The sequence below is a fragment of the Lagopus muta genome, chromosome 4 (assembly GCF_023343835.1).
Source record: "Lagopus muta isolate bLagMut1 chromosome 4, bLagMut1 primary, whole genome shotgun sequence".
Classification (NCBI taxonomy): Eukaryota; Metazoa; Chordata; class Aves; order Galliformes; family Phasianidae; genus Lagopus; species Lagopus muta.
The window spans coordinates 67,730,406-67,743,304 of record NC_064436.1 but is presented as its reverse complement, the minus strand read 5'-3'; the positions used below and the strand labels follow the sequence as shown (position 1 = coordinate 67,743,304).

Sequence of the window (12,899 nt, the reverse complement as noted above, 5' to 3'; positions counted from 1 at the left end):
CACAAAAAAAAAGAAATCTTGTTTCTACTGATGTTTACTTCAAACTTTCCAATGTAGCCTGTAACGTACTGATACAGGAATTGCCAGAGCTGTGATAGGGTGAATGTTCTCAAGGACAGTTGCTTCAATAAGCACCTAATACTTGTAAGGAGAAGTGAGTAAGTTGGGCTGAGTTGCAGTTTGCCAGCAATGGTCCAACAGGACATGGTTATGGGAGGTTGTAGGATTTGATGATCTTAAGGGTCCGTTCCAGCCCAAACCGTTCTATGACTCTATGATGGATGCCTACTATGTTTTAGACTGCCAAGCGAGAGCTGGGGCTGTGAGCTTGTTGGTAGACAAGTTGAGAATTGAAACAACCTAGGCAAGTTGCAGATGATGATCCGAAAATATAGAATGTAATTCATGAGAGGTAATTAAAAAGCTTTACACTTGGCCAGAGGTAATTAGCTGCATAAATACAGATTAGTGACCTGCCATACTTAAGGAGATGAGGAATGGCAGTGGATCATAGCTAAGCATAAGCAAAGAGTGTCAAGATTTACTTAACAGGCATTCACTAAATTCAGTTATAGAACGGAACTTCAGCTTCCTGAAAAACAACCCTTTAGTGCTTCTCAGTGCTAAATAAAGTGAAATATGATGTCCAGTTTAAGTACCACGCTTGAGGGAAGACTTGAACAGCCACAGGCTGTCTAGATAAGAGCAAGAACTGTGATCAGAAGTCTAGAAAGTGGGACCTTCTGTGAAAGATAGGATAAATTGGAGCTGTTATTCTAAGGAAAGAAGACAGATGTGGGGTGTAACAGTTTTAAAATACATTAAGAGGGAATGGGACAATTTCTTCTTCATGCCTGTAGTGGATAGGATAAGAAATAATGGCCTTAAATTGCAAAGGGAGAGATTCCTGCTAGATAATAGAAAAAGCTCTTTAGTACTAAAAGCAGCAAAGCACTGAAATAGACTTCCCAAGGAAGTCATGCAATCCACCACTATTCAAAGACTTGGGAATAATTAGAAAAAGGTTCTCCTGTACCCTTGTCAGGAATAGCAGAGATAAAACTGATTCTGTTTTTTGGTGAGATGACTTGGAAACTCTTTTTGAGGACCTTCCCATGCATGTATGGCAGGATGATCTTTTTTCCCTTTTTTTTTTTCCTGAACTTTTTCTGTGTTAAGTCTTTGCATTGTTGACCATCAGTGAGTAGTGTCATCTGTCATGTAAAGCACTGTTCACAGCATCTTTCATCTCTTCTGAGCAATGGCAACTTTGTGCACATCCCTCTTTTTCCCTTCACTGTGCACATCTTAATATTTCCACTATTGAAGTTTATATATCATTGAGCCATTAAAGGTAGCAAGTATCCTTAGTGCTTCTTTGTAGTCAACTTTAGTTTTGCTTAATTTCATTAATACTGTATTTTAGTTATGCATGCTGTATCATTTATTTCTGTACGACTTTATTCATGTATCAAACACAGTAATTGTTTTTTAATTCTCTGGCATCTTTCCTCTTTTGTTCTATGTATATCCTTCACTATATTTGAAGTCTGAAGGGTTACAGTTAAAAATCTGTCACAGGTCAAGGAGAGAATTAAGAAAACGAATAGAGCTCTCTGATGGTCAGAAGTTGTTTCACATATAAGAGATTGGGTTGGGAAACTTAGCTGTTACGCTTTAATTACTTCCCTTATTTAATTATATTATTCTGAGTTTGTGAATTGTGACTACAATCTGAGCAATTTCCTGGGGGAAAAAAAAAAGGATTCGAATGAACTCAAGGCATAGTATTAATATATTTGTCTTACAGAAAGCAGGAAAGGTCACAATGCTGTTTTGATCTTTCTCTCACTTTAATTCTCATGACATTTTCCTTGAATATTTCCAGATTCTACTGTTCTAAGTCAATTGTAACATTTCTATTAAGTGTTGGGATTGAGATCAAGGGCTGGGTCAAGAGTAAACAGCCACAAGCTTTGTCCTATCTCAGAGACTGATAATCAGAATTAATGAGCAATCAGGTATCTCTAAATATTGTCAGAGTCTATGGTGTTTTGCCTCTTTCTGTGAAAATTTTCTGTTAACTCTTGGAACTGCTGCTCCAATCTCTCTATTAAAGACAAACAGGGAATGTGTTTGTGTTATGTGTGCGTGTGTAAAAGTAGGTTTTCATTTCTATTATTGTAACTAAGTGCAAAGTTTCAGGTCAGCACTGAGGCATCTTTTTCTGCTAGCAACTTACTTCGCTAGTCTAGAAGAGCTCAATATTCTTTGTAAGGAAGTTCTGGCTTCCTCCCAGAGTGTGCTCAAATTTGAGGCTAATAAGCGACCTCACGCCTTGTTCAAAAGTGGGGCATTTATCAGACAGATAAATCAGCAGACTTTCTTCCTTTGGTAACAGGATTTTAAATGGGGGCTTTATCTCTGAGTGCAAGCTGTGCCCCCAAGTCATAGCAAGGTGAAGTTGTGATTCATTGCAAGCTGCTCAGGCATTAGCACCATATGCCTAATGAATGATGGCATCTATTTGGGCTTCAGCATCTTCTAGAGTCTGTTGCTGTGGATCAGAGCTCTGCTGTGCCATGTGCTGTACAAACTCACAACAGAGTGACCATTCATATGTCCAAGAGCTTTTTGCTCACTTTTGTCTTTGCTGCTTTCCTGTTTTGTTACTTCATTTCACATCTATCTTTAAAAGCTCCCTATGCTGAATTTAAGAAAGCTGTTCAAGAATGGATTCTCTGAAACAAAAGGCAAGACTGCTACAGAGGCTATGGTCATGTATGTCTGTTTTCAAATACATTGTAATGAAGGGGGGAAATGCATCCTTCAAAGCACATCCATACTTAAATAGCAAATACTTTGTCTTCAAAAGGCTGGTAGGTGTGAAATCTTGCCCAAAACCCCCAAAAAACAATTTTCATTTCATAACTGATTGTATTAAAGAGGTCATAGCAATTCCATACTAGCTGCTTGAATTTATATTCCAGCCAAAAATATTCAAAAAATGCGGAATGGATTTCTATGGTAATTTGTTAAGGTTTTCTAACTCAATATCCTTTCTGTGAGTTCAATTTTACTTAGGAACTAAAAGTGGTTATTTAAGTCTCTTGAACACCTTGCTTCCACTTGCAGTGGCTTATGTGTTTAGATTTGGTTATTTAGATTTAGGCTTAGAAGTTGGTTGTTGGTGCCAGATACTGGAAGTATGCAAATCTGAGCGCAAATTCTCTTTGTAAAAGAGAATGTGTCATTTGCAGGCATATTCTGCCTCACTTGGAGGCAATGTTTGTTGTTTGCCACTTGTTTTCATGTAGTGTTATCCATTTCTATTGATATTTCACTTAATTTTTTCATTGATCTACTTTATAGGGTCATAGAATGGCTTAGGTTGGAAGGGTCCCCAAGGATCAAGTTCCAACTGCCCTGCCACAGGCAGGGCAACCAACATCTACATTTGGCACTTGCCCAGGTTGCCCAGGGTCCCATCCAACCTGGTTAAACACCTCAGTGGGATGCAGCACCCACTGCCTCTCAGGGCAGCTGTTCCAGCACCTCACCACCCTCTCTGTAAAGTACTCCCCTCCAAACCTTCCCTCTTTAAGCTTAAAGCCATTTCCTCTTGTCCTATCACTGTCAATATTATTTAAAATATGTATGTATATGTATGCGCAAAACTGTCTGTGAATACCCGAACAGCCCCCCAACTTTTAGGAGAGGATAAATATACCAATGGTTATTACAGTACTCAAGTAGCTTCTAGCTCTTCTGACAACCTGTATTTACAGAGACAGTTCATCCAATGCTGGAGAATCTCTGGATGTTAACTTTGATTGGTTTTGTTACTTTAAAAATGAAACCTTTCTTGCTGATTATTTTCTTATTAATCTGTTTCCTCATGCTTAGTATTCACAGTCATGGATGAAAATCTTGCAAATTGTTAAAAGCAACAATGAACCTTGAATATGCAGTGGAATACTGGATAGGAGAATGACACTGAGAAAATGTAAATCTTCTTAATTGTTCTTAAGTGGCACATTGATCTATTTATCTTCTTGAAAAGAAATGTTTCCTGTTACCCAGCGTTTATAATCCCTTTCTTAATTTCAAGTAAATACTTTGAAGAAAGACCTTTGTTTTCTTTCAACCCCTTCTTTTTAATTTTTGATATTTTCAAGATGTTAGTCATGTTTTACAGTGTTTCTTGTTAACTCACAACTAGATGGTTTAATTAAAACTATCTTACTCTTTCACAAATTAATATTTTTAATAACTTTGGTTATTTCTGAGTAGTCGCTCTGCTGAAGACCTGTGCGTCCATCTGCTGGGAAGAGTGCAGTGAGATTTTTTTTATTACCTTGAAGGGGTAGATTAGCTCTCCACAGTCCATCATAAATCTATCTATCTGTCTGTCTGTCTGTCTATATACACTCATACAAATTTACTTCTTTCTGGAGGTTGTTTTCCTACTTCAGAAACAATATAACCACCCAGCTGAAAAAAACCTTCTGGAGGATATGTATCAGTTTGTACTGAAGTGTACTTCTACTTTAAAGCATGTGAATTGCAAGGAATTCCTAATTTGGGGCTTTTTAGAGAGCTGATAGTTTTATTTGATTGAAATAATTGCACTGAGCAGTTTCCTGTTCCTTGAGAATGGTGATTTGACATAAGGTAAAACTCAGGGTTTAAATGAAATGTTCTCTATATAGTCTAACCTAATTAAATCTACTCTTACAAAGGAATATAGAGGACCAACTCGGTATTGTGTAGAGTTGAGCAAACTTTTCAGAAGGGTACGCCAAAGTATGCATTCAGTATTTTTCCTTCCAGTTCAGATAGTTAAAAATAAAGTGTTAGGCATGTGTTTCTATGTATCATACTCCCACATCTACTTCTAAAACCTCTTTCCACCTTTCTGACAGTTTGTCAACAGAGTGAATCATGTTTGTTTGGCCTAGAATTTCTTGGAAAACTTGTTCGCATAGCAAAGGGATTTTAATAGTAGATGTTTTGAGTAAGGCATTGTACCAAATGTGTTGAATTTGAAAGGCTGATGCCAAATCTTTGATATGGTTCTCAGGAAATACCTTCTGGTTAGAGCTCCATCGTGAAAATTATATGGGGAAGGAGTCTGTAGAAGTTAAAGAACTTGAGGCCAAATGTAGTAATGATGAAGTGAACTAAAAGAGTAAAACCAACTTGTAGTCAAACACTGCTTTGACTTTTAAATGTACCATTATAATTGATACATATAATCTAAATTTGTTGACTTGTACTATATGTAAGAAAATTCATTTGTTCCTCCTACTGTTTTACTTTAAATTTTAAGCTGATTGAGGAAAATTGCCTTGAAGGTGTCAAAGATATACAAATGGGGTGGAAAAAATGTAAGATCATCATTTTAGATAGCTACAGACTAAGCAGAATCTAAGCTTTGAAATAATACAATTGATCTTTGCATAATAGCCCTTATTTATGCTGAGTAACATTATATGATGCTGTATATTATGCTATTCATAGTCAGACAAGACACTGAAGTGAAATATGCTTGACAAATTCACAGTAATTGGCCATAGAGAGTTTGTACTAGCTTAACAGTTTCTGAATAAAACCACTTATTTAAGTGAGTAAAGTTAAAGTTGAGTGTGGATATGATCTGTTGGTACAGCTGGATCTGCAGGCACAAGTTGCAGGCTGCCCAAAACAGCCCTAATGCAGAGCACAAATCAGCTGTGCTTCTGGAAGAGGACGTTCAGCCATCAACAATGGTTCAGGCAGTAAGTCTAGTACAGATCTGGCCTCAGGTAAAGTTAAACAACAATCCAAAAGAAGTAATTTGGTTTAAACTAGGCTTTTTTTAATCTCTTTTATGCATTCTCCCAAGAACCTCTGGTGACGGCTCCCAGTCTACATCTTTTAGCAATAAAAAAAACTTATTGGTTTCACTTAAAGGCTCATAGTTCTGTTATGCTTGTGGATAATTCCTGTAAGTAAAAATTAATTCAGTTTATGTTCTTACATATATCTTAGTGAAATTGATGGTCATATTGGTTATATTTTATTGGGATTTTATAGCATAATCACTTATTATATTATATTATATTATGATAAAGATAAATTTATTATTTTGTTTCATTGTATCTAAGGAAATGTACCCAACAATGTCCAACCCAAGTACAAATAAACTCCTTGGAAAAGCAGTTAGAGAAGTACATGTCACAATCTGTAACCTTTCAAGTGGCAGAAGGGACTCTAAACTTTGTTTCTTTTTACTAACTGTTGATCTTTTGTTCTACTTTTACTATAGTTCTTACATAATTATTCCCTTTGTGCATACTAATCTTAATATTTGTTATCCATTTCTTTGATGTTATACTGCAGACAGTGTTTTTTTTATAAGCTGCTATGTGTTCCTTGTGGTAACTGGCTAAAATTTTCCCTATTATCCATTCAAGTGTATTTATTTGCAATTATTTGATATTTTATAGGTCAAACCTTGTTTATTTTTCTTTTCTTAGATAGAGGTTTATGAATTTAGACTGACTCGTATACGTTGCTCTGATGTAGGAACTAACCTGCATCCTCAAAGACTATGTTGGGTTGCTTTCAATACCTCCTGCAGTATTTAGGAAGGAGTATGATTCTTTACTTGAGAAGTACTTAGCTGTAGATGAAAGTTATGCTATGGAACAGTTATGTTCTATTCTGGAACAATCATGTTAGACTTTTTGGCATTTTGGAAAGGCTTTTCATTTCATAATTAAAGAAAACACAGTTTAGAAATGCTTGTTAGGAGGGTGACTGGAGAAAATCTACTTTTTTATTTTTAGCAGTAATATTCTACTGAGATAATTGGTGTAAAAATGTAATAATGGAATTATACATTGTTCAGGATGACATCTTTGTTAAATAGCTTATTGTTAAAAATACAGCCTGAAGTCTACATACTTTAATATTAAATAATACATTTGTTCTTTAATAAAATGCTTATTTTGTGTGCCTTTATAGGCTGTGCCAGAATGAGTCGAAAACTGACTTAATGTCACTTTTTGTGTTTCAGACATAACACCTTTTCTTTGGCACCTGCTGTTCTGTTCTGCCAATTGCCACTTACTGCTGGCAATATATATTTATATCTCTTCTTGTACATTTCTAAGGCTTTTATTGGCTGCCATTGCCAGTTAGGGTTATTTTTCCACAAATTTGTAGTTTTGTACTTTCTTTCTCCATATGGTTGAGTTTAAACCAAAGCCATTGTTATTGTGCTACTCTTCAGAAAGTCAGTGCCGACACTGTTAATGGTAAGAGAGAGTGGATTAGGAAGAAGTATTCCACTTGTAGCAGGAGGGGCAAAGAATTCCATCTTTATCAGCAGGGAAAATGGAGCACAAGCCAACTGTAAGGTAGGCAGACAAATGCCTAGCACTGGGGTATTAGCCAGGTTTAGGTACCATATGCAGCAGGATAATTAGTTGTATTACTCATGTTGCTTTTGTTGAAACAAAGAAAAAAAAATGTTGATTTCTACCCAACTAGATCTGTGTGTGGAATGTGTGGGACATAAGAAGCTGTTGGATCTGTGTGGGATGATGTTATTGCTCTATGTTCTTCTGATTTAAAAAAATAAAAAATAAAAAATCAAGAACAGCAGAAGTGATACAGAAATGGTTTATCTTCCTAGCAAGTCCTGGGAGAAAACCAAGGAGATGATGTTAGAATCACAGAATCATGGAATGGCCAGGCTTGGAAGGGACCTAAAGGATCATGAATCTCCCACCCCCTGCCACAGGCAGGGCCATCAACCTCCACATTTAATACCAGACCAGGATGCCCAGGGCCCCATTCAATCTGGCCTTGAACACCTCCAAGGATAGGGCATCCACAATCTCTCTGGGTAGCCTGAAAAGACTTGTTGGAAAGGACTTGCTTCTAGGTTGACTAAAATCTGATTCTGTAGATGTTCTCTTTCCATTTCTCAAATTCTATCTCTAAATAGGCAATTTGAATTAGCAGTCTCAACTGGTATGGCAGGTCTCCAAAAGATAAAATTATAAAATTAGATGTTTGTGTGCCAACACAGAACAGTACCTTTTAACGCAGTGAATACAGTCTCCCAGACCATAATGGCAGCCCACAGCCCTAATGGGTGAGATTGCTGATCTGTAATAGAAGATAAGCACATACATACACATACATATATGTATATAATATCAGACATACCTTCTACATACAGCGGTGAATTGGATGTGGTGCTCAGGGACATGATTTAGTAGAGGGCTGTTAGGGTAGTATGATTACATTGCAGATGGACTTGATAATCTCTTTAAGGCCTTTTGCAAAGTGAGCAATTCTATGATTCTATGAATCTTATTTTAATTGGATGGTATTAACTGGAAAGCTCAATTAAAAAAAAAAAAAAAAAAGAGAAGTAATATTTAAGCTTCCAAACAAGTTCCTTTGTGTTTCTCAGACTGTTTGTTTCTAATTACACAATTACCTGCAGTTTTGTAAGACTGATTTCTTTCTTAGAATGTTATGTAAAAAGCACACAATAGAGAAAAATCAGCTGCTTTGTCAAGAGAAGGGATCTTGACTGTGGATGAAATACAGAGTCTTTTTTAGTATGATTTGGCAATCATGAGTACACAAGATGTGGCTATACTAAAGTAAGTCTAGTCAAGATGGGCAGGGAGCTGGAGTGCAAAACACAAAGGCTGAGATCTGACTTCCTTTATTGTGAGGGAGATTGAGATTAACTCTCAGTTGCCTGATGGGCGATTGCAGAGAAGGTGGAACCATGAGCTTTAGTGGAGCCAAAGACCATAATATTATAGGGAGGACATGTAACAGAAAAGGAAGCAATGGGCAGAAGTTGCCAAGATATCTAACTGATGTCTGGTTGATATCCAGAAATAATTTTACGCCATGCAGGTGGTCAAACATTACAAATTGTGGGCCAAGGAGGTGGTGTAGTCTGGACTTGGACTCACTCAAAACTGGTCCAGGTCTGGTGCGACCTTAATGTTACATTTAAACTAGCCTTACTTTGACGTGAAGCTCGGTGAGAGTGCTGCAAAAGTTCCTTCCAGCTGAATATGGTAATACGTATAACTTCTTGATGTCTGAATTGTACACCAGTGTAAGAAATTTTATCTGGCTGGGAAATATGCAGAATAAGGAGCCTGAAAACTTACTGAACATTCTCTGATGGATTTTTTTTTGACCAAAAATTTATCATTGCTATATATTTACAATCTCTGAAGGTGTTTTCGTTTCTGTTCATTATGTAAGCTTGACTACAATTGAATGGTGGAGGTGTGGCTAACAGTACTGCTGTGATTGCATTGAAGTTATTTCAGGACTGAAACAATCGGCAAGCTAAAATGGAAAGTCAGAACACTAATTTCTCCTTGCATGGATACTTCTATTTGGAGATTGTCATCACTGGTAAATGAGTGGCTGAATGTGAAATGCACCAGCCCTGAAGAATCTTCATCAAAAATCGTATTTTGTTCAAACTCAGTAATTCAAGTCTTCCTTTCCATATGCGAGACACCCAAATCTCATATTGGTGAATCAGTGGTTAAAAAATAGATGATAATGTTGTGAGAAGAAAGCAAAAAGATGTAATAGTGTAGTCTGTTCTCTTTTAGATCACTGAATCATTTTGTGAAGTTATGGTTTACTTAAGTAAAGTTGTTTTGGAAAAGAACTGCAATAACATGGTAATAACAGCTGCTTTTACCTGTCCAGACTTTACCTTAAAGAAGTTTGCACAGTCTTCTTGGAAAAATGATTTTTTTTTTTTTCATTTAAAATGCAGATTAATAACATTGTTTTCTTCATTTTCCTCAGTTGTTCATTATTTAAAAATGAAAACAAAAAGCTTAAGGAATTTTCACTGGATGAATAAATTAATTTCATTATTCTTCATACTATTGGAAACAGAACTCCCAGAAAATAGAATCATGTCTATTTTCAGGAGATTTTGATTCTTATCATTTCTATAAGTAGAATGGAGGATTGGTTGCTTCTGTTTTCTGCTGTTCTTTCTGGGAAAGGTTTTCATTAAGGAAAGATATGTTGCTTGTTACAGAGAAACTAGAGTACTAACTCACTGCATGTTTCTAAAATATTTTTCTTCCTTCGCTTGCATTGCTTTATATTAACTGAAACTCAAACTCCTGGGAACCATTTTCTTTCTTACTTTAGTGATGCATGAGATCATTTTGAATATTGTTTAGGATTGCTCAGAAACAATATACTTAGCTTAGGAGAGGTAATCTTCAAGGTCTTATTGATAACTTTCTTTGCTATGAGGGTGGTGAGGTGCTGGAACAGGCTGCCCAGAGAGGTTGTGGATGCCCCCTCCCTGGGGGTGTTCAAGCTGAGGTTGGATGGACTGTGGGCAGCCTGGTCTAGTATTAGGTATGGAGGTTGGTGGCCTTGCCTGTGGCAGGGAGGTTGGAGATTCATGATCCTTGAGGTTCCTTCCAACCCTTTTGGCCATTCTATGATTCTGTAATAACTACTGCAGAGATGCTTTGGAAGTCACCTCCATGTCCAGTGTCCTTCCCCGTGCCTCCTTTTAGGAAGGCCAACTTCTTTTACCTTCTTATGATAAATAGAAAAGTAGTACTACCTGTCTTTATAGTTGCTTACTGTGTTGGTTTAGAATCCTATTAAACATTAAATCCTTTGAAATGGTGTTTTATTAGTAATTTCCTTAGGCATTGGAAAACCAAAAATATTGAAGCTGTTATTCTAAGTGTGATGTCCATTAAGGAAATAAACTTTTTTTTTTTCCTCAATACAGGTGAAACCATAATTATTAGTGAAAGCCACAGAGACTTACAAAAGTAATTGCCATCTTGGTTTTTTTATCCTAATAGTATTTTTTTTTCCTGCTTTGCGGGAAAGTTCTTTTAAGAACTAAATCATAAATAATGGTATCTTAAAGACACTAACAGATTTTTATAGCAAAAAGAAGTGTCTAAGAAATCACAGTATCACAGCAGTTGGAAGGGACCTCTGGAGATCGCTCACCTTCCTTCTCCTTCCTTCTCCTGCTAATAATGCAGGCTCTCTAGAGTAGGTAACACAGGAATGTGTACAGGTGAGTTTGAATATCTCCAGAGAAGGAGACTCTGAGCAGATTGTGCCAGTGCTCTGTACCCTCAGAGTAAAGGTTTTCCCTGTCTTCATATAACTTTCTGTTACAGTCTGGAGTGGTACAGTCTTTCCTCTAGCCCTCTGGTACCTCTCCTATTCTCCATCACCTTTCAAAGATTATGATAGAGAGTGGTTTGCCTATCTTTTCTGCCAGCTCTCTCAGCTCCTGTGGATGCATGCCGTCGAGGCCCATAGGTCTGTGTGCATTGAGTTTGCCTAGATGACACTGACCAGATTCTCATTGACCAAGGGGAAGTCTTCCTTTCCCCAGACTCTGTCTATTGTTTCTAGGGTCTGGGTCTCTCCAGGGGCAGTCTTAGCAGTGAAGACTGAAGCAAAAAAGGTTTTCAGTAACACTGTTTTTTCAGTGTCCTCCATTACTAGAGCACCCACATCATTCGGCAGCTGGCCCACATTTTCCCTAGTTATCCTTTTGCTTTTGACGTACTCAAAGCCTCTCTTGTTGTCCTTGACTTCCTTCAGCAGACTTAATTCCAAGTGGGCCTTAGCCTTCCTTTTGTAGCATCCCTGCATGCCGTGATGTTTCTATATTCATCCCAAGTAGCCGGATGTCTTTTCCACATTCAGTTAACTTTCTTCTTCCATTTATGATTTTTGTGAGCTCCTTGCACATCAGTGCAGGTCTCCTGCCACCTTTGCCTGATTTCTTACTCTTAGAGATGTGACTATCTTGAACTTGGAAGAAGTGGTGCTAGAATGTCAACCAACTCTTGGGCCTCCTAGCCTTCCAGTGCTTCTAACTCATGGGATGCCTCTAAGTAGAAGTCAAAGCTGGCTCTCCTGTAGTTCAGGATAACAATTCTATTATCGCCCTGTTTCTTCCATGTGAGATCCTGAACTCCACTGTCTAATTGCTGTGCATCCAAGGCTGCCCCTAACCTTCACATTCCCAAGCAGTCCATCCTTCTTTGCAAGAACAAAGTCCAGCAACACACCTCTCCTTTTTGCTTCTCCATTACCTGTGTCAGAAAGTTATATTTCACACATACTTCAGGAACATCCTGGATCATGTGTGCCTGGGAGTGTTTCTTTTCCAGTACAAGTTCAATATTGCTAACATTAGTTTGTAAATGTGTGCTATTTAGTGGTAAGGATCGTTCATAGCACAAAAGTAAACTAAAAGCAGGGATTTCACAAGTTGCTTATTCTTCTGTTTACTGTAGTGTGGTGTGCCCTCATGTGGTTAAATGAAATACTTTCCTTCAGTGAGTCTATCATCATTTAAATGTATTCTCTATTCTGCTAAAAAACAGGAAAAGAGACCTATGCCTAAAGAGAGGTAGTTTGACACTAAGTAGGTTTCTACATATTAAATACTTTTCTTTTTCTGTACAAAATGATTTGGTGCTTGAAGGTGAAAAAAAAATTGCTAACATTTGGTTCTGATTCAACAACAGATGCGTGCATTTTGTCTGTTTTGTTTTTCAAGACTTTGATGATCTACTACCCAGTGCTTAGGATAAGGTGGTTTCATTTCTCATTGGCTAATACTGATTACTTCAGATATGGAACTTGTTTGCTGATTTTTCTCTTGCCTAATATGTAATCATAGAATCATAGAATGACTTAGTTATGAAGGGACCTTACAGATCGTCTAGTTTCAACACCATGCCATGGGCAGAGTGATCAACCACCAAGTCATGCTGCTCAGGTTCCTGTTAACCTGGCCTTAAGCACCTCCAGGGATGAGGCATCCACAAATT

General features: G+C 37.3%; 1 protein-coding gene across 7 annotated transcripts in view; it reads left to right on the top strand.

Moving 5' to 3' along the window:
- CTNNA2 (catenin alpha 2) overlaps window positions 1–12,899 on the top strand; it is a 456,804-nt gene that overhangs the window by 83,468 nt on the left and 360,437 nt on the right. Inside the window, exon 1 of one of the 7 annotated variants that reach the window (XM_048942169.1) lies at window positions 5,903–5,989. The exons of the other annotated variants lie outside the window; for them this stretch is intronic. The gene's annotated coding sequence lies outside the window, so the exon portion shown is untranslated. Of the gene's footprint in view, window positions 1–5,902; window positions 5,990–12,899 lie in introns of those variants that run through there. 7 annotated transcript variants of the gene reach the window in all.